General features: G+C 39.1%; 1 long non-coding RNA gene across 5 annotated transcripts in view; it reads left to right on the top strand.

The window, feature by feature from the left end:
* The window catches only part of LOC308488816, a 375,646-nt gene that overhangs the window by 131,625 nt on the left and 223,878 nt on the right, over positions 1-20,143 (top strand). The window contains exon 4 of one of the 5 annotated variants that reach the window (XR_013991973.1): positions 11,162-11,259. The exons of the other annotated variants lie outside the window; for them this stretch is intronic. This is a non-coding gene — a long non-coding RNA (uncharacterized lncRNA). The remainder of the gene's footprint in view (positions 1-11,161; positions 11,260-20,143) is intronic. 5 annotated transcript variants of the gene reach the window in all.

Raw genomic sequence — 20,143 nt, 5'->3', positions numbered from 1 at the left:
AGAAGCACAAGAATGACCATAGATCCATGAGCTCAGTTCTCTATTGATCTATGATATTTTGGTGTATTTTACTTCAAATTATACCATATCTAAGACATTATCACCAGTTACTTTGTGTTAATTTTTAAATTTTGTTTTAAATCTGTTGTCATAAATCTGTCAAAGTTTCAGGATTTTGTGATAGACTGTCTCACTATCCTGATTGCAACATTTGACTCTACCTCAATTTTCCTGGTACAAGATGAAACATGACAGTACTTACCTGAGAGTGCTGTGCAGGGTAATATGCAGTCTTTCAGGCTGCTGGGGACTGAAACTATGTACCAGAAATAAACCTAATGTATACTACGTGATATGGAAATGCTACTTTCAGTGTTTGTCCAGCAATCGATAGATCTGATCAATTGATGGATTTGCTGAGAAATGCCTTGAAAATAGTAAGAGCAATGTAAATAGCCCAAATCTGTCAATTCTAGCTGTAGTGTCTTCATCCCACAGGAAGGGCAACTGCTGATTCCTCGTGTGATTCCTCAGACTCAGAGGAGTGCTCAGAGGTTTCTGGGATTCTATTCCATGACAGCAAAATTATGGGATAACTTAGTTTCTGGGATCAGTCAGTTTTAAGACAGGAAGCTCTGCTCCTGAATATTCCAAACTCCCTCCATAGAGATGAAGCTACACTAAAGAACTCTAACTCAGTCATCCTAAGGAGCAAATCATGTAACAAATCTGGAAAAGAAGGGAGGGCTATTTTATGCAGCATTCAACAAATTTGCTTATTATCTCTTTAATATATTCTGGGCCGTGAACAGTGATTAGTAGATCAAATTAATTCCTGGATAGTTTACTGGACTGACTGAGTTAGGAAAAGTAAGCAAAGGATCATCTTATCCAATTGGATCAGTCTCTTCTATCCCACCCTTCGCATATCCCCTGCCCATTTTCTCCCTCCAACTCTAGTAATTGAACAATCTTATTTCTTGGCACTGTGTGGACCCGAGGATATCTTATGCTGAGATCTGCCACCAACCTGAAGGATTTCAGGGGAGTCTGAAATTATGTGGAAAATTTAATGCTCATGAACAATCAAACATCTTGCTGGAGAGAGAGAAAAGGAGAAAGAGAGAGAGAGAGAGAGAGAGAGAGAGAGAGAGAGAGAGAGAGAGAGAGAGAGAGAGAGAGAGAGAGAGAGAGAATAGCTTTCATCAGATTCTCAAAAGTCCATTACCTTAATGGTAACAAACATTGGTTAAAAAAAGTAATCATTTAATAATGTTTTTTCTTTTCTCCCTGTTGCGTGGAAGTCTACCCACGGATAATATTGGTGAGGTCAGACTCTATTCCAGATGCTTTGGATACATCAGTGAAAAACAAAACTAGGCTGCCATCCCCGCAAACCCTGACCCACCAGAGGCTTAAGTTCCAATAGGGGAGTAAGATAGTTAGAAACCATCAAAGGCTGCGGGTCAAGAACCTACTAGTAACCAGAGTTTTGCCCCTCTAGACTGGTGCTTATTAATGGCTTTTGTTTTTTTGTTTGCATATGTTTATTTTTTTAAAGAACTTTTTGTAGCCATTTCTTCCCCTTGAGGTGTTGGGGAATCCCGCGGCATTTCTTTGTCATTCCACTCGCTGAGTCTGTGCAGATGTCCAAGGCGGCCCAGGCTTGCGTGCCAATCTGTCAGGCGGCTGGCTGCGGCACACCATGTGAGAGCTCACCCTATCCATCCAACCTGACAAAAGAGGAAATGAGAGGCATGGACCTTGACAAGTTCTGCTGCATCCCAAAATGAAATTGATTCAGATCACTAAAAAACTCCAAGCTCTTTCATTAGTAGGCCTTGGGAAACCACAATAAATCAGCCTATTAGGGTGCAACAGGGGTGCAAATTGGTGTCTCAGTTAATGTAGATAAAGATTTCAGCACACACTGCATATATCAAAAATTTAACACATGCTGCCTGCAGAGTTTTAATGAATACAAAAAGCTCAATTGCTGAAAACCAACACAACCCAGGCATTACTTCATTTAGTTGTCAATAAAATTGTCTCTTATTTTATTTTGTAATGGTTTATCAATACTGGTAATTTGCCACTGGTTATAAAAAGGAAGATGGGGGAGGAAAGGAATTTAAATATGTGCTGCTAACTAGGAAAAAAGCTTGGTGGGCTATTTTGTTCTGCTACATATATGTAAGTTAATGACCAAATGATGTGAGGGAATGAAATATCCATTTCTTCCTTAAACTACAAACATCATCCTAACTTGGAAGAATGCATTAGATTGGGGTGCATTTTGCTCTGGAAATCTGTTATTGTCTTTTGATAAAGGAATTAAGGCATTGTACTCCAATATCTCTTAAAGAAGTTCTATTAAGGGAAAAAATAGTTTTGCTTTAAATTTTTTCTCCTTGTGTAATATACCTGCAGTCTGAACTTTGCCAGTAGAAACTGAATGCAAGCTCTTGCCTGCCTTACCCACTTTATATAAAATGCTGAATAAACAGAAAGCCCATTTATGAAGCAGGGGAGGAAAGTCCATCATTGCTGCTGACATGAACAAGTCTTGTCTGTTTTTCCAATGCACTAAGGGAATGGCTGCTAATCATTGTTCTCACCTGGTAATTACATCAGTGTGAGGAAAGGGACACTGTTTATTTTTCCCTGAGTGACATTTATGTAGTTTTCAAAAACCAGATTTATGATAATGAACTAACCATGAAAAATCATTCACTGATTGATTGATTCATTCAGTAAACATTTGTGGCAGGCTAGTGTATTAATAAATTAATGTAGAAATTAACCTGTGCCTTATTTTATTATTATTATTATTTCTTTGCTTGAGCAGACTCATCAGAAAATGGATGAAGAAGTAATTGTATCCTACACCCACAGAGGAAAGGAAACTGGGCTTCAGAATTCTCAAGTTTATGGGCTTCTTTGCCCAGGAATGTCTTTACTTTCTTTCTCCCTCCCTCTATTCCTCTCCTCTCTTCTCCTCTCTTCTCCTCTCCTCTCCTCTCCTCTCCTCTCCTCTCCTCTCCTCTCCTCTCCTCTCCTCTCCTCTCCTCTCCTCTCCTCTCCTCTTCTCTCCTCTCCTCTCCCACTAATCTCTCCCTCTCTCCCCCTTTCCCCCTTCTTTTTATTTCCTTTCTCCTCTGAGTCTGGTGAGGATGCACAAATTTGATGACTTCTTTACTCAGCCCATTGGGGGATTTCTAGGCTCTTAAAGGAAATGAGTCTGAAATATTCTGCAGTTGGCACAGATCTGTCCCCTGCTCACATTTGTACCTTCCAGAGGTGACAGTATCTCAGAAGGAAGATGGCCACCTAGATGATGTAGGTGGTTGCCAACAAGTGCGGCCACCTTGAAAGCAGGGGAAAGGGATTGCTGAGTGCCAGCCAAAGCTGAGTGGAAAGGACTATAGCTCCATCCACTCCTAGAGGAGCAGGAGGAGTAACAATGTCCAGGATAACCAATGCTGACTCATGATGGCCTGAGGGTGAACCCCCGCTTTCATGGGCTGCCTGAGCCCAAGGGAAGATGTCCCAAGAAAGACTGCTATTTTCATCACCAATTGACAACTTGAATTCAGAGCAGAATAAGTTTTGTTTTAGAAAGGTGAAGAACTGTGTCATTTCTTGTAATTCATGTTGTGGAGCAATTCTATCTGTGACACACTTATTGAGCAACTTTTTTTCTTTTCTCTTTTTTTTGAGGTAGGCCTTATGCTAGACAGATGGAAAGATCCATTGCTTTACTTCAAGGGAATCTGAGTTGAGTGGGGAAGGCAGACAAATGAACAGAGAACTGTAACACCCTGGGAGGATTCTCTTTTAGTAGTGTGAGCAACAGGCAGGGACAACACAGAAAAGGGGTGGCTGAATCTACTTGTACCTTAAAGAAAGAGGATAGTGGAGGGGACAGGAAGGGCATTTGAGGGACTGGCCTTTGCAAAGCCATGGAGTGGTGGAAGGTTACCATGTGGCAGGGACCCCTGAGAAGTTCCATTGTACGAGGCATACCTGGTGTGAAGTGATAAGAGCAGAGGCCCTCCCAAGTCCCTGAGGAATGAGTGACACAAATTCAAAGAATATTTCAGATTAGTCTCTGCCCAAGGAAGCATGAATACCGGAAAATTGTACCGCTCATGTATAACACACCCTTGATAGAGGATTTTCCCCAAATTTGACAAAAAAATACTAAAAATATACATGGTATTTCCAATAATGAGTTGTAGAGTTGAAATAAATTTTCAAATTATCATTAATAATAAATAAATTTTGATCACCTATGTTATTAGGAATACTGAGTTCTCTTTCTAGTCTCTATAGGAAAGGCTATTACATAATTTTGTTGTAAGAAGAAACAAAGATTACACAACTAAAAATGTATAATGCATGCATTTATAAACGTTTGTTAAGTAATAATTCTTGTTATTTCCCCCCCCCCCCGAGTTTTGTGATACTTCTGGTATCTGTTGGCTTTTAAAAGTTGATATTTTTGTGATTTCTTTTCTAATTTTAAGTAAATACTCACTGTTGATATACTTGTGTATTTATCACTTTGCATTATTTTTCTTAAAGATGTTTCCCCAAATTGTATAAGCTTCAGGTCCCCCCAAACCTAGGTCAGCCTTTAGGTAGGAGCAGAGACTGGAGAGGTAGGCTGGGACCAGTGTGGAAGCTGAGCTTCAAGAAATGGTGGAGACCTTCACATTCACCTGAGGCTTCATGTCCTCAACTTACTGAAGAGGAAACTGGGCCCAGAGAAGTCAAGTGACTTCCAAAATTCTCCAAGCCTGCTGGTGGCAGAGCCAAGAGCAGGACCCCATCTGCCGTTTCTCTGGCATGTCTCCTTCTTCTCCTTCTTCTCCTTCTTCTCCTTCTTCTCCTTCTCCTTCTCCTTCTCTTTCTCCTTTTCCTTCTCCTTCTCCTTCATTAAGTTCTGCAAAGAGCAAGCATCTACATCAGATAAGGGCAGGGGTCACAAACAAGCTGATTCATTTATTTTGGCCAGTACAGTGTTTAAAACATAACTCGATATTAAGGACTTCAGATGGGATATGCTCTCTGCCGTTCACATAGTACCTTCCATTTCCATCCCCTTAGTCTTGGGTGACAGATGTACCTGTCCTGTGTAGCTCGTGAAGGCATCTGGGTTGGAACAACAGTTCTTGGAGAGCAGAGAGGTTTTGATGCTGCAGGCTAAGACATTCTCTTTCTGTGTAGCATTTGCAAGGAAATGTGTGCTCCCATGTGAATCTGACACAGCAAACATCCATCTGCAGCTCTGTCTCTGAGTTACTGGGCAGGAAATAACAAAAGTCACATTTTACCTGCCAGTCATCCTCAGGTAGTAATGGGAGCCAGCCATGCTGGGTGGTCTGTGGACTTGCAACGCTGGGCAGGGAAAATGGAGAAATGCAGGCTCTTTGAGGGAGAATGCTGCTTGCAAGGAGAGCAGGCCCAGTCAGAGGAGACCTCAGCAAGGGACTTCTTGTGTTTAGTTTTAGCCCCTGCCCACACCATATCTGGTCATTTAACTTCCAAAAAAAATACAATATTGCAGGTGTTCTCAGGATAATAAAGGCCTAAGAGCTGGTATGTTTTCAGTTATGAAAGCAGCTAACAATTCAATAACAAAAGACATGAATCCAGACCATTATATTGCTGTAAAATTCTGGCTGATAACACGAGGGGAATAGTCTTGTTAGCTATTAGTCAATCCACACTGGGGTATAACCTATAAAGAATGGTTATGGATTTGGCCCAGCTCAGTTCTCTCATGATATCAGCTGCCAGGCTTTTCTGAAAGGCACCTCTTGGATGATTTGGCTTAGGGACAAACTAAAGGACTTAGGATACCTAAGATGTTATGACCCCGTGTATTGTTCTTAAGAAAATCTACATTATCTAAGACCTAACTACCACATGCCATGGCTTTATGTTTATTACCTCAAATTCACATAACAGTTTTGCAGTCTCATTTTATAAATAAAGAACTTGAGGCTCAGAGAGGTGATTATAACCCAAGACCACACACTTATTAATCACAGCAGACTAGGACTGCAACTCAGTTCTGCCTGGTTCCAAAGCCATCATATTCTGCTACCTCAACACAACTGCCATAAAAGAAAGCAAAAGCCAGTGAGTACCAGGAAGCAAGACGCCCATGAAGACCTATGTTGTACCCGGGTAGAGTCCATGGAACTCAGGTCATCAACCCTAAGGCTGGTTCATGGCATTCCGTTCTAAGGTTCTGTTGTGGGCTTACATGGATAGGTTGGGGACTGCCCTAGTGTTCAATGACTTTTGAACATAGGTCTTTTTTTCTCCCGGGGATATCTGGAGTACCAGGTCTCTCTCTGGGGACCACATCTTACCCCCACCAACACCTAAAGATTTGGGGGGACACGCCCTCCTCTGACACCACTATTCTTGAATCCCCATCCACAAGAGGCTTTGCCTATAGTCTTTATTTTCTTTGTCAAACTTTAGAATGGGAGTTGCCTATGGTGGACAGACAAGCTGCTTAGGATTTGATGTATTTGATGTGAATGACCTGAAAATATTTAAAACAATTGTTAGTCACATATTCTAAATTCTAGGAGAAACTCAAGGCCCCCTCTCTCACAACCCCCCACTACAACCTTGCAAAGAAAAGGAGCTCAGATGTGGATCAAAGATAATATTGAATTTTCAAGGACATACAATGTTGCTCCCAAAATAGGGGGTGAAATTTTAAGCAGGAGATGTAAGGTTGTGATAAATAGAAAACAGAGGCAATATTTTCTAAGTCACTTTGCAATCTATCTTGCATATTTTTTCAGCCATGTGGAAACACGGGACAAAGGCTGTATGGTAATTAAGAGAGTGTGCTCCAAATTAGAGGCATCAGAGTGAACACATGATTTCCAAAATATTTATATGTGTATATGCATGCACATGTGCTCATGTAAATGTGTGTACTTGCATATACGTAAGTACATGTGTATATTTGTGCATATACATGCATATATTTCCTAGTCTGTCTGCTGAAAGAAACTAGAACCAAACAACACCCCCAAAGTAGCGAGCGCACCCAGTACTCTGATCTTGGTCCCTAATGTCATTTCTACTAAAAGAACAAGGACTCTGCAGAGAAATGGGTGAATCTAAGGCTGGGGAAGAGAAAGTTGTAGAAGACCCTGGAACATCTTGTTATGTCAGAAAATAAGCAAATATTTTTTTAAATGATAAGGATATGTCATAAGCATAAGAGAAAGCTTGAAGGGCTCCCACTGCTCAAAGCTGGAACAACTTGAATGTTACAATAAATAAGGAGAGTACGAATATAAACCACTAAAGAAAATAGAAATCCATAAAACTAATGATAATAAATAGATAAGTAAGTAGCATATTTCGCCATGTATAATGTGCACTTTTTGGCCCAAATTTGTGAGGGAAAAATAAGGATGAACATTATACATGTGTAATACTAATTCCATCCCTATATAAATGTTTTTAATTCTTTTATTTATGCTTATGAGTTAAAAGTGTAACTCTAGAAATCAGTAATGATATCCATATGCAAAATAATACCCTAGAATATGATCATCAGTTTTGTTGAACTTACGAGGAACTTGCAACAACCAAGAGTTCTTGGCCTTCTACGATGCGTAAATACTGTAAATTTGTTACCGGTACATAAAATTTCTCATATCTTGTATCTGTTCTTGTGTTTTGTAATTATCTGTTACGTAAAATTTCTTGTAATGTAATGTATTAAAAAATAAATGCTAAAATTCCTTTTATAATAAAGGAATTTTTACATTTTACTTTTAGTACCTAAGTGTAAACAAATAAAAATTTGAATTAAAACAATTAAACTGAAAGATTGTTTTTCCCTGAAACTTTGGGCCAAAAATGTGGGTGTGCATTATACATGGCAAAATATGGTAAATACAAGGAGGAAAAGCCAGGGCTCTTATTTGATGTAGAATACCCAGAGCTGATTGGTAAATGTGGAGGGACTGAAAGAGTTAGAAAATCATCATTTTATAAACATCTTAGTTAAATGGTTCAGGCCAAAAATCATCAATGGATACTAAATGCAGGGGGGAAATTTTGATGAGGAGCAGGATATTTTCATGTTCTTAAACTGACTCCCCACAGATTGCTTGTTAGTTGCAAAAGAAATAGCTGTCACTATATGGTATGGAAATCAGACAACACTTTGATTAGGTAAACAAAGTGAAATCACCAATGAAGAGCAAATAAACATTGTGTACTCCCAGAATGTGATACCCTGAGAAAAACACAATATATCCTGGATGTTGTATATCCTGGATGGATATGTATTACCTAAATATAATCATGAGGAAAACATCAGGAAAACCTCAAATCAGGTAATTTCTACTAGAAAAAAACAAGGAGAAATGAACTATATTCTACAAAATGCCAACATCATACAAGAGAAAGAAAGGCTATGGAAATGTTCCAGATTAAAAGAGGCTAAGGAAGCATGGCACCTAAAGGCAATATCTGAACATAGACTGAATCCTGCACTAAAGGAAAAAATACAGTATAAAAGACAATTTTTTGGTCATTTGGAAAAGTTGGACTGTAGCTGTAGATTAGATTAAAATTTTATGTTAATGTTAAATTTACTGAATTAGATAACTGTGCTGTGGTTATGTAAAAGAATATCCCTCTTAGGAAATACATATTGAATTATTTAAGGACAAAAGGGAATGATGTATTCGACTCTCTTCCAAATGGTTCAGGAAAAAAATGCATATATAATATCCATTGTACATGATATATTATATAAAAATTATTTTTATGTAGGTAGAGATGGGAGAGAGGGGGATGGGGAAGGGCAAAGTAAATGGGGTAAATATTAATGAACAGTACGTAAAGCTGAGTAAAGAGTAGGTCAGTGTTTTGTACTATTGCTATTCTTGGTAATTTTTTGTAAGTGAAGTTATTTACAAATAAAAAATTGAGAGAGCTTTTATGAGAGTATGAGAGAGAGAGAGAGAGAGAGAGAGAGAGAGAGAGAGAGAGAGACAGAGAGACAGAGAGAGACCCAGCATCGATTGCTGCAGTTACAAATCTACCTATTTACTAGCTGTATGATCTTAAGCAAGTTATATAATTTCTCTGTGCCTCAGTTTCTTCAATTGGAAAGTTAAAATAATAGTACCTGTCCTACATAGTTTCTGTAGGAAATAAAGGAGATAATGAAAGTATTTATTGCTATTGACTTGAATATCTTTTCATTAAGGAGGTGCCCTAGCCTTGGGAGATAAATTAGAAACTTGAATGGGGCTTGGGGTTTGAGTCACAAAGCAAGATACTTAGGCAGGTCTCTAGCCTAGGATTTAAGCTGCAGGTGCATGAGATACCTCTGGAAAGAGGATCATTCATATCACGTACATCTCAAATTCAAAAATTGGGGCTACAGCTGGAGGTGCCAGAAAAGAGTAAGCATACACAAATATTCAATTTAAAGCCAATAGAAGTGGGGGTGACTCTGGTAATGAGCTAGTCAGATTCTGAGATTCAGGAGCCTAGTACTCTTTCTAGAAAATAAATTCCAAGATGACCAGAGTCTTGGGGGCATGGAGAGGTGGTGGTGAATATTTTCCAGTAACAAAAGCAGCAGTGAAAAATAACAAAATAGATGTCTGGAAATAGGCCAATAATAAATGAACTTGGTATTAGTTCTCCCAAAACAGAGGTTGCCTTGTGAAAAATTCTGTCACTTAAGGGGATGCTTCAGTCACAGTATCAAGGAAGAGGAGAAAAATATTGCCAGTGTGCAGAAGACATTGAGGACGATTCTGTTGTGCCCACGTTGGTTTCCTAATTTGGGTAGGTTCTCTCACAAGCTCCTTGTTTGAAGATAGCTATGTGAGTGTTATGATTAGAAACATAACATTCTACATGTGCCTGGAAGCCTCGGAGGCCAAATTTCAGGGGTTTTAGTGATGAATGCCAAGGTGGCCCCCTGGAAAGCCAGCTTGCTGAGACATAGGATCAAGTCACAGATTCCCTGGATAGTCGTGAATAATGACTTTGTGGGGGTCAGGGCTAGGGCTCCACAAACCTTCATTCCTCTATTCTCATTCTCCTTCAGGACTGTGGGAGAAGGAGGAGTGTGAAGTAGGCCATTGATTTGTGACTTGAAGGTGTGAGGAATCAGGGAGCAGAAAAAAGCTTCATGAGTTATTTCTCTTCCTCCTTGCCACCTCATTTCATCCCTGAGTTTTTCAGTTGGTGTGTTACATTGCACGGAACAATCCTACCTCACCTGCCCAGAGCAGTGTGGTAACAAAGAGGCCCAGCCTCAAATTGAAATTGCCCAGCTCAGCTGCTTATTGGCTTGGGACTTGGGAAGAATTAGCCTCTCTGAACCTCAGTTTTCCCAGCTGCAAAATGGAGTAATCCTCCAGGGTTCTTGTGAGGATGAGAGGAAGTGATGAGTATTAAGTGTCTAGGAAAAGCCTGGCTCTAGAAGGAACCCAGTGGAGGGTTGTTAGCATCATTCTTGCCAGTGACTGAGTCGAGGCATGGCCTGCCCATTCTAACTCAGTGTCTAGTGGCCAGCCCCAGGTCCTAGGATAGCTCTGCAATTGTAAGTCCTTCCTGAAAGTCCATTAGCCGGACGGCTTATACTTAGTCCTTTTCTTTATGGCTTTACTGGTCCTAATGTCAAAAATTCCCTTCCCTTTAAGTCTCTGATATAGCAAACCAGGCTGGACTTACTCATTCCTAACATAATTAATAATATTTAGTATTTCAGCAGTATGTTTCTGCTTAAATTGTTATCTAGCTACATCATGATCACACTGACTTACATTTCTTTCTAACCTTCAAAATAGCCTCACTTCTTTTTTTCCTAGGAGTCATACTGACCAGTTCTGGGCAGATAAGAAACTCAGAGATGTTTTCGGGGTCTATTAAGTTTGATTTTATTGTATATTTTATTACATATATGTATTATTTTCAACAAAACCGGACCTTGTTGTGGTCATTGTTTTCATGTTTCCAGCTGAGTCTAAAGCCTTAATGTTTTGAATGAATTATTTTCATCTTCCTTTCCTATATAATGATATAAAGCACTGTAAGTTACCACCTGATTTGAAATGTGGCTAAAATTTTCTCTTATCAGCTGCTAGTCAGAACTGTGGCAACACAAGAACTTGATTTAGAGTCAGAAGATTTTGATTTGAGTCTTGACTTTACCACGTACTAGTTCCACAATCCCAGGCAAGTAAATTCACCTCTCTGAGCCTCAATTTCATCTAGAAAATGGAGTTAAAAATATCCTTGCCCAGGGTTGTATTGAAATGGTAGTATAGATGGAGTATTGGTAACTGTAAAATGCATGCCGATGTTAGTTTACTTTATTGTATTTATTGATTTTTTTCCACTGTGCAACTGAGGATTTTCAAAAGAAAGAGAAAACAATTTTTGTCTTCAATGTATGACAGATTTTAAGTTAGACCCTGTGCATTTTTCCATTTATTCCTACTTTCTCTGCTGATTACTGTGGCTTAAACCTTTATGCTTCCGTACTAACTTAATAACAGTATCTGCCTCATTTGAAAGGACAAATGAGCCAATAGATAGGAGAGCGTTTTGTGCTCCAGGGAGGATGTGTGCTCGGGACATCTAAGGTAGCACACTTATTATTAGCATTATCCACCTGGATCATTTTTTGTGCTGATACAGTAACATCATCACCACCCAAAGTGGAAAAAAATAAATTATTGATGGCTTTGCATACTCATGCTGGGTTCCAGTAAAGGTTTGTGAATAGCGAGGACTGGAGCTGAACTCTCCAAAGGAACAATGAAGAGGGTTGGAGCACAGTGGAAAGGAGACCTGTGGGGATCGGTTTCCAACTGCATTGTGGCAAAATGAATAATTCAAGCATATTGTTTTGAGTTAGGTATCCTTTTCAGCATCTTTAAAAACATCTCTCTCTACCATGGTGGGATCACAAAGCTATTCAATATCATGTCAAGGATTCGTTCTTGCCTGCAGTGCTGTATTGCAGCAGAGTAAAGAATGTGATTGTTTCAGATAGATTACACTATACTTATTACATCAAAATATTTATTACAACTATGATCTCTACATACTTGAGAGGTGGGTTTTGGATTCCGAAATGTCTAGTATTTTATTCAATTGATTTCCCATCTTGGATGTAAACATTAGGAGAAGGGTAGGAAATTGAGATCCACATGTGACAGCCACTCACCAGGTCATCGGCAAATATTTTAGTGAGCTATACACAATTTGTAATTGTAAGCATTTTATTTCTTGTAGCCAATAATGTCCTTCAAAACATTGTTTAGAAAGCATTACTAAACTTATTTATAATTTGTCTTTCCCAAAAAGGATTTTGGGTGGCTGAAAAAGAAAGACAAACACACAATAGGTTAATAAAATACATATGTGTAAGAAGATAGAGACATTTTATCTGCCAGACTTTCTCTTGGGGGAGAATTGTGTTTGGAGTATACTGATGACCTTCCCAGAATGGAAAGAGGAATCCCACAAGCATACTTAAAAAACCAAAGATGATCCCTGAACTGCCTTGCACAGACCAAGGAGAGAAATTTTTGTTGCTTCTGAAGAGATGTGAGGAATGTGAGGGGAGAATAGGGAAAGAGTTTATGAAACAGGTTACTTAAATTCCTTAGTGATATACAGTGCATGACTTGCGCTTTCCCTCTCATTTTATCATCTCTAGCCATCTGCAGTAATAAATTTCCCCAAATGCTTAATATCGTGAGTTATGGTGGCAACTAATGATGAGCTCAGGTGACAGAGGGTGAAAAGGAGGGATTGGATGCATCAGCTGATTATCTGGGTTACAGAGATACAGAAACAGAAAACGAAGTCCAAGATGGCAGGCAGGAAAAAAATTCCCCAACAATTTACAATTGTTAATAGGGGTCTATGAATTACTTCCAACTCTGGCTTGGAGTTTCCTGATGACCATTGTAGAAACAGAAGCATGATGAGTTCCACATTTCTCATTCTCAGAAAGGAAGATGTATACTATCGTCAAGGTTTTCTTTTTCAACTTTAATTCTGGATGGAGCTTCTTATGAAAGTCTTTTCACAAAAGACCTCAAGTGGCATAAGAAAACAATGCCTTCAGAAACAGTTTAACAGTCAATGTATAAGCACATTTTAATGTGTCTGATCCTTCAAACTGCCCTTGATTAAAGTCCAGGGCATGAAAGCTAAAATGAAAAGAATTCATAGAGGGACTAAACTAATCTAGTCTAAGTACCATGTTTCCCCGAAAATAAGACCTAACCAGAAAGTAAGCCGTAACATGATTTTTTCAGGATGCTTGTAATATAAAGTAAGTCCTAATGCATCTTTTGGAGCAAAAATTAATATAAGACCCGGTCTTATTTTTGGGGAAATACGGTATGAAGCTGTCCCTAGTAGTTGTTTGTGGCTGATGCCATTCCAGTTTATTAATCTAAACCAACCAAGGTGATTTCTTTTTCCTTACCAATGACTCACTCAGGAATCAGGCTGTGACCTAACCCTGGCCACTGAGAAATGAGCAGAAAAATTCTAGGGAAGTTCTGGGTAAGGTTTTCTCCAACTCAAGTAGGAAATGCAGGAAGAGAGAATTTTTCTTTTTTCCTGGGACGTTGTGATGTGACAACATGAGAAAAAAGCCAATACTGAGGATGGCAGAGTGGATAAGTAGAGAAACTCTTCTTGAGCTACTCAATCAGTCAATCTCGGAAATCTCATTCTATGCAAGCTAATATATTTCCTTATTGGCTAAGTCAATTTGAGTTGGGTATTGTTTTACTTGCAGTCAAAAATATCTTGCAATAATCTATCATTATGCAATAATAAAAAGTGGAAACCATTCTAGGAGAACAAAAGAAAGCAAGTTGGTGAGATCATGACGTATCCTGTGGCTTGCCTCTGCAATCAGCCTCATTCTCACTACTTTCTATGAACTTCTATATGTCTCTACAGGAATATTAAACCTGCTTTCTCTTCCACCACTCATTGGCACAGACTGTCTTTCCCTAGAACAGCTCCCTCACCACCTTTTCTTTCAAGTTCATTCAAATACCACTTTCTCAAATGGGGGAGTGAGAGGTTTCTTTGACATATACCTCTAAGCCCTGCCCATTTAGGGTACCTGTAGTAGGAAGTCTCTGAGTTGACCCCAATGATCCCCACTTCCTGATATTCATGCCCCCGTACAATTTTTTTTCTTTTGATATGAACTGGATATGTGGTTCACGTGTAACACATGGAATACAGGAAAGGGGTGTGCACTTTCTACTTACGATGTCACGTACAGGATTTGGTTACAAAAAGCCCATGCCTTTTGTCTGCAGCATCCTTTCTCACTCTCTGACTCTCTTGCTCAGACCATCAATTACTAGAAGGCCCTTAAACATCTTAGAGAAGCCCACATAGTGAGAAGCTGAGGCCTACCAGTGACACTGTTAGTGAACCTGAAAACAAATCTTTTGAGGCCTGTGAAAAGTCATATAATTGAGTTTGGAAACAGACGACATGTCATCCCCAGTTGAGCCTTCAGATGACCCACAGCCATAGATGACAGCTTGACTGTGACTTGTTTTCCTGATTTACATGATTTATGAAATAATACATGTTTGTTATTTTGAGCCGCTAAATTGTGGGATAATTTGTTATACAACATAGGTAATGAATACAGTATCTCTTCTCTGAGTTTCCATAGGAATCTATAGTTCTGTCATCATAGCACTTATTGCTGTGTTGTAACTATTTGTTTAACAGTTTTGCTTGATTGTCAATTCTGTGAGGATAGGGCATTGTCTTGTGTGCTACTGTATCTTCAAAAAGTAACACTGTTCTTGTTACATAAAATATCCTCACATTCACTGAATAATGAAAGAAGGTTGGGGTTCTATAATATGTGGCACAAACATTGATGTGGAAATAGGAAGTTGAGTCCAGGAGAAGGGTACCTAGAGAAAAGCAATAATATTAATACCAAATTATAAAATAATTATTAATCTAACAAATGTATAAACAAACTGAGGCCCAACTAAGATGGTGCCAATAGATAAAATAGGATTTTGAATATCATACCCTGGTAATTAGCACTGCAGTGTTAATTGTGGTAAAATCATCAGTGAGGACAGAGGGTGTGGGTAAACATGTAGAAACAGCGACCAGGTGAGTATCAGCCCTGCCTTCCCACTGACTGGCACCAAACCTGGAGACTGTCTGACCACCCTACACCTCAGTTACTCATTAGAAAGTGAGAGGGGATTTTACATCTTCTTACGGAGTCCCTTCAGCTCTAAGACTCTACATATGAATCCATACTCTAAGCACTTGCCTCAAAATATTTCAGATCAAAGGTCCTCAATCTTTTATTGGGTTTTTTTTATCCTATCATATCTATGGGATATAACAAACAGTCCTCTGAAACAGTGATTTCCAGTCTGTAAGGAGGAAAAGGGTACATCGGATTGTGGGTCTATTAGAATTTCCGGGTAATACATATAGTGTGAACAGGTTTTTCCAGATGATTCTTACCTGCTTGATACCCACTTTTGAAAATCTTTGAGGTAACACATAATGACAGACCAGCAAATTATGGTCAACAGATCAGACATCCTTCTGTTTGATAAAATGATTGCAGTAGAACTTAATTATATGTTCAGTAGAAGCTTGAAAGGAACAACTGAATAATAATCTAAGCAGAAAAATTTAACAAGCAACCCACTTCAGGAGAGTTACTGTCAGAAAATAGATCTTAGAAACACCGACACAAAGTTTTTTTTTCTGTTTTTTTTTTTTTTTTTTTTTTTAATTTTCCCAGAGGCTGAGATACTTTACACACATAAGCTTCTGAAAGTGGTAATCTATCATGTTTTGACAATAATTTAGAAGGTAGTACTTCAAGGCATTTACCACATGACCAGGAGACTTCTATGTCTACAAGAGATTATTGTCAATATTCTTGACTGGAAAACCCATACTGCTCTAATTAGTTTATAGCAGATTCTTTTGAGATATAATAATAATAATAATAATAATAATAATAATAATATTTGTTTAATTCTTTCATTTTTCGAAATGCTTCCCATCCGTCATTGTGTTATCTTCACAATGTATCTGTGAAGTAAGCAATGTAGGTATCCTAAAAGTAATGTTTTCCCTGCAAGTTTACTCATTTTCTCGTTCAATGTGTACATTAATCAAGAACGCACTGTGTGTCAGGGACTCACTGGGGATGCGATGCTGATTAAGACGTGGTTGATGCTCTTGGGGCTCAGAATCTAAGACAGGCAAGTATGTAAGCAGATAATCACAGGACTGTCAGGTACTTGCTTTCTTTCACCATAGTGACTTGTGCCCCTACTCCACACCTGGCCCATCTCTAGAACCACACAGGTGTGATGGGCCAGAGGGGATTGTTCTGAGATTGGAATTATTTAGTCCTTATTGTGTTAGCAAATGTCTTCCTATTCACATACCAGTGGTTGCTTTTCTATACCTTTGGGCTTTGGTTATTCTCCCAAAGGGGCCACATGTTCCAGAAACTCAAGAGACGTGTACCTCACTGTTTCACAAAGCTGTTTTTCATGGGTACTGATGTTCCTTTCACCGATTAGCATGTCCATCTCTTAGAAGAAGCTCTTATGTTAGGAGCTCAATGAGCCAGATGTGAGAAGTTTTAGTCTTCAGATGAAGGCTGTGGTATGCTGGAATTTATGCTGAAACTCGTGTATACCAGCTTCTGAGAGCCAAACGTACACATCTCTTCCCAACTCCGTGTTCACTGATGTCAGATAGGTGGTTTGAAATTGTTCATGGTGGGAGTATTTTCCCCACAGAAATAGGCAAGGTCTACAAATCTTAACTGTTTTGCTCCCAGATAGCTGGTGTGATATTTACCAGCACATGATTGACTGTAGCTTTGCCATCCTCCACCTGGGGCTTGATTATGTTGATGGATTTACTAAACTATTCTGCATATGATATGCATAACAGCCTCTTAATTTGGGCTTGAATATAATTATACAGACTGTATTAATTTTTTCCCTCCTCCCATATACGTGGGTTAAAATTCCCTTAATTTGGCATGCAAATTTATGCAAACTGCAAAACAATACAGGTTTTATGGTGAAAACTTTGGAACACTAACAGCACTGCAATCTTGATTATGAAGTCACCAAACCAATGCTCATTCCAAGCCGTTTTTCTACATTGCCACCTACGAAAAATCTACCTGGCAGAAATGAGCTTTTTTTCTTTGATTGCAAATATCTATCTTCCTTCTTGTTGAAAAAAAAAAAAAAAAACTAAAAATCAATCAAAACAAATAAAGTACATGTGTTCACCTCAAAGATTTTATAAATCATCAATTTGAACATCCAATTTTTTTCTCCAAACACACCCCCAACCATAGCACTGCTTCAGAAGAATTTCCCTGTTCCTACCAATGGTCTTACTGTTTTCCTAAAAACTGTGCTGGAAGCTTCATTGCAATTCAAGTGCTCACCACAGAGCTAGGACCACAGAAGAGGTTCAATAATTATATATTGAATGGATGTTTTTTAATTCCTTTTTTATAATCCCATGCAACTAATCAACAAGTCTGTAGATTTTTCTGCCAAAATGTTTACTTCTCTTTCACTGCCATTACTAACATAGGCCCTCACTACTACAACTTTTTGAGATACTTGTCTCATGCTTGTCTCTCTCCACTTTCAAGCGTTTATACAACAGGCTTTAACTGAGTGTGTGTTTTGTGGCAAGTACTGGGCTTGAGGTGACAATGAACCAGACATTCTACCTTCAAGGTGGGAGAGAAAAATGGATGAAAAATACCATCTCTAAATATGACAATGGCTATAATACAGCAAACATAGAACCCTATAAAAGCAGAGAGGAGAGGGTCAGGGACTATTTCAAGTGGTAGAGTCTTGAGCAGTAGTTTGTAGTATGCCTAGAATTTTGCCTTGGGAAGCAGACAGGAGAAAAACCATAGCCTGGGAGGAGGGAAAGTAGTATGGCACATTTGGTGTTGAGTAAAAGCTGAGTCAGGAGATTCAGAGTCCCTGGGTTAAATTCTGCTTTGCCACTTTCTGAATGACTTTAAGCAAATTATTTCAACTCATTGAACCTTAGTTGCCTCATGTGCAAAAGGGGACCATGTACCTTATAAAATTGTGAGCATTAATGGTGCTAATGAATATAAATTTATTATGAGAGAGCCTACCACACCTTAAATGCTCAGTACACGATGCCTACTTTTCATACTGTTCTAGGCAAAGGGAATAGCCTTTGAAAAATTATGGAGGTGAGAAACAAGTATGGTCTGTTTCAGGAAGGGCAAGCTTACATTTCAGCTGGGTATAACACTGGGTATTGGTTGGGAAGAGGTGCAAAATGAGACTGGAATGACAGGCAGTCATTGTGTGCCACGCTCAGTTCTTTGGGCTTTAACCTGTAGGTGATAAGGATCCTCTGTAAGGGGAAAGGTGACTCATTCTGCTTCCTGCTGGTAAGTGGAACACTGCTTTTATTATCATTCTCCTGCTCAATACTGTCAAAGAGAAATAGAGCTGGATGTTTGTTAAAGATGACAAGACAGATTTTCTGCAGTAGGATAGACAGACTCCAGTATAAGCTGAACTCATCTGCGATGACACAAAAGGTGGGAAGCTTATTAAACAATGGAATGTGCTAAAGAAAAAGTACCAAAAGACATTGAGAGTGGAGGTGGGTGTTGGTCAATGTGATTAGACCATCTACATGTTTGCTAACTGGTGCATATCAATGTTAGGCTCCTCCCACAGAGATTGGGGAACAGGGACACTGCCTCTTTCTTAAAGAGGATGGGTTCTTGGGAAAGATATCCCTGGGGTGTAGAAGATACATCTTAAAGGGACAGAGAAAGGATTTATAATAGCATGTTTTCTAAAGAAACTACTCTAAGGAAAGTGAGATTGGGACACTATTGTCAGGTTTTTGCTGAAACAATCAGTAAATTCTTGTGGCAGTATTGAGCTTGCTCAGGCAAGCATTTTAAGGGGTCTGGGGTCATCCTAGGGACATGACCTTGGGCTGATAGAAGCCATGTTGAAGTGCATTTAAGCCTCTTAATGTGTGGGTTGGACAAAATTGTTTGTCCTGAGAGTTTGCAGTTCCCCTAGGCCAAGTTTGAGGCCTAGTTGAGAAGGTAGCCCAGAGGAACATGACTAAAATTTGGTCAAGGAAAGAATGCCCTCCAGTAGCTTTCTTTTTTGTTGTATGATAGCTAATGGTTCCTTGCTTAATTCTCTAGACACTTCAAAATCTGGTCCCAACTGGCTGTGAAACCCAACCAATTAGGTAATCCCCTCCCCACCCAATTTATAAGGTCTACTCAGTTTCAATTTGGAATAGCCCCTCCTGTTTCTCTTTTCTCTCATCTTGATCTCTCGGCTTTGTTTCTGTTGTTCTCTTTTTCCCTTGCTCCTTGCACCTGTTTCACCCTGCCAAAACTCACTCAGTGAAGGCCCTATATTTACAAAAACTTATTTGATAATTCTGGGCCCTGTCCTCTGAACTGCAAAACTCAGTCTTGTGGCCACACAAATTAGCACTTAATTATCTCACATATTGTATTTGGCACATATGAGATTTTGGAAAGTGTACTGGACTTGGAGTTCAGAGGGGTTTGGGTCTCAGTTCTTCTACTGAACAGCTGTTTGAACATAAGCAAGGCTCATCTCTGAACTTCAATTTTTCATCTGTAGGCTGGTAATAAGACTCATCCCAAAGTATTGTTATGATTCAGTTAGACGATACAATGTTTACGAAAGTGCCTAACACAGTGCATGGCCCAAGGTTCATGAACCATAGGTATTGAACCTTTTATCATCTTATGTTTATTTCCCTGGTTTGATTTTAAACTCTTTCACTGCCAAGAACATGGCATATATACTTCTTTTCCACAGTCTCTTATCAGAGTGCTGAGCATGTAGTAGGCACTTAAGAAACATTGGCTGAAGGAATTGATTAATTGCATTCTTAGAGGGAAGGGGCTGAGAGTGTTTGTTGTACATTCTGCGAAAAGTTTAACAGATGTCCCAGAGGGAAATAA

Source organism: Rhinolophus hipposideros (genome assembly GCF_964194185.1).
Source record: "Rhinolophus hipposideros genome assembly, chromosome: 2".
Classification (NCBI taxonomy): Eukaryota; Metazoa; Chordata; class Mammalia; order Chiroptera; family Rhinolophidae; genus Rhinolophus; species Rhinolophus hipposideros.
Note: the sequence above shows the minus strand (reverse complement) of the source record. Positions and strands in the feature narration are given on the sequence as shown.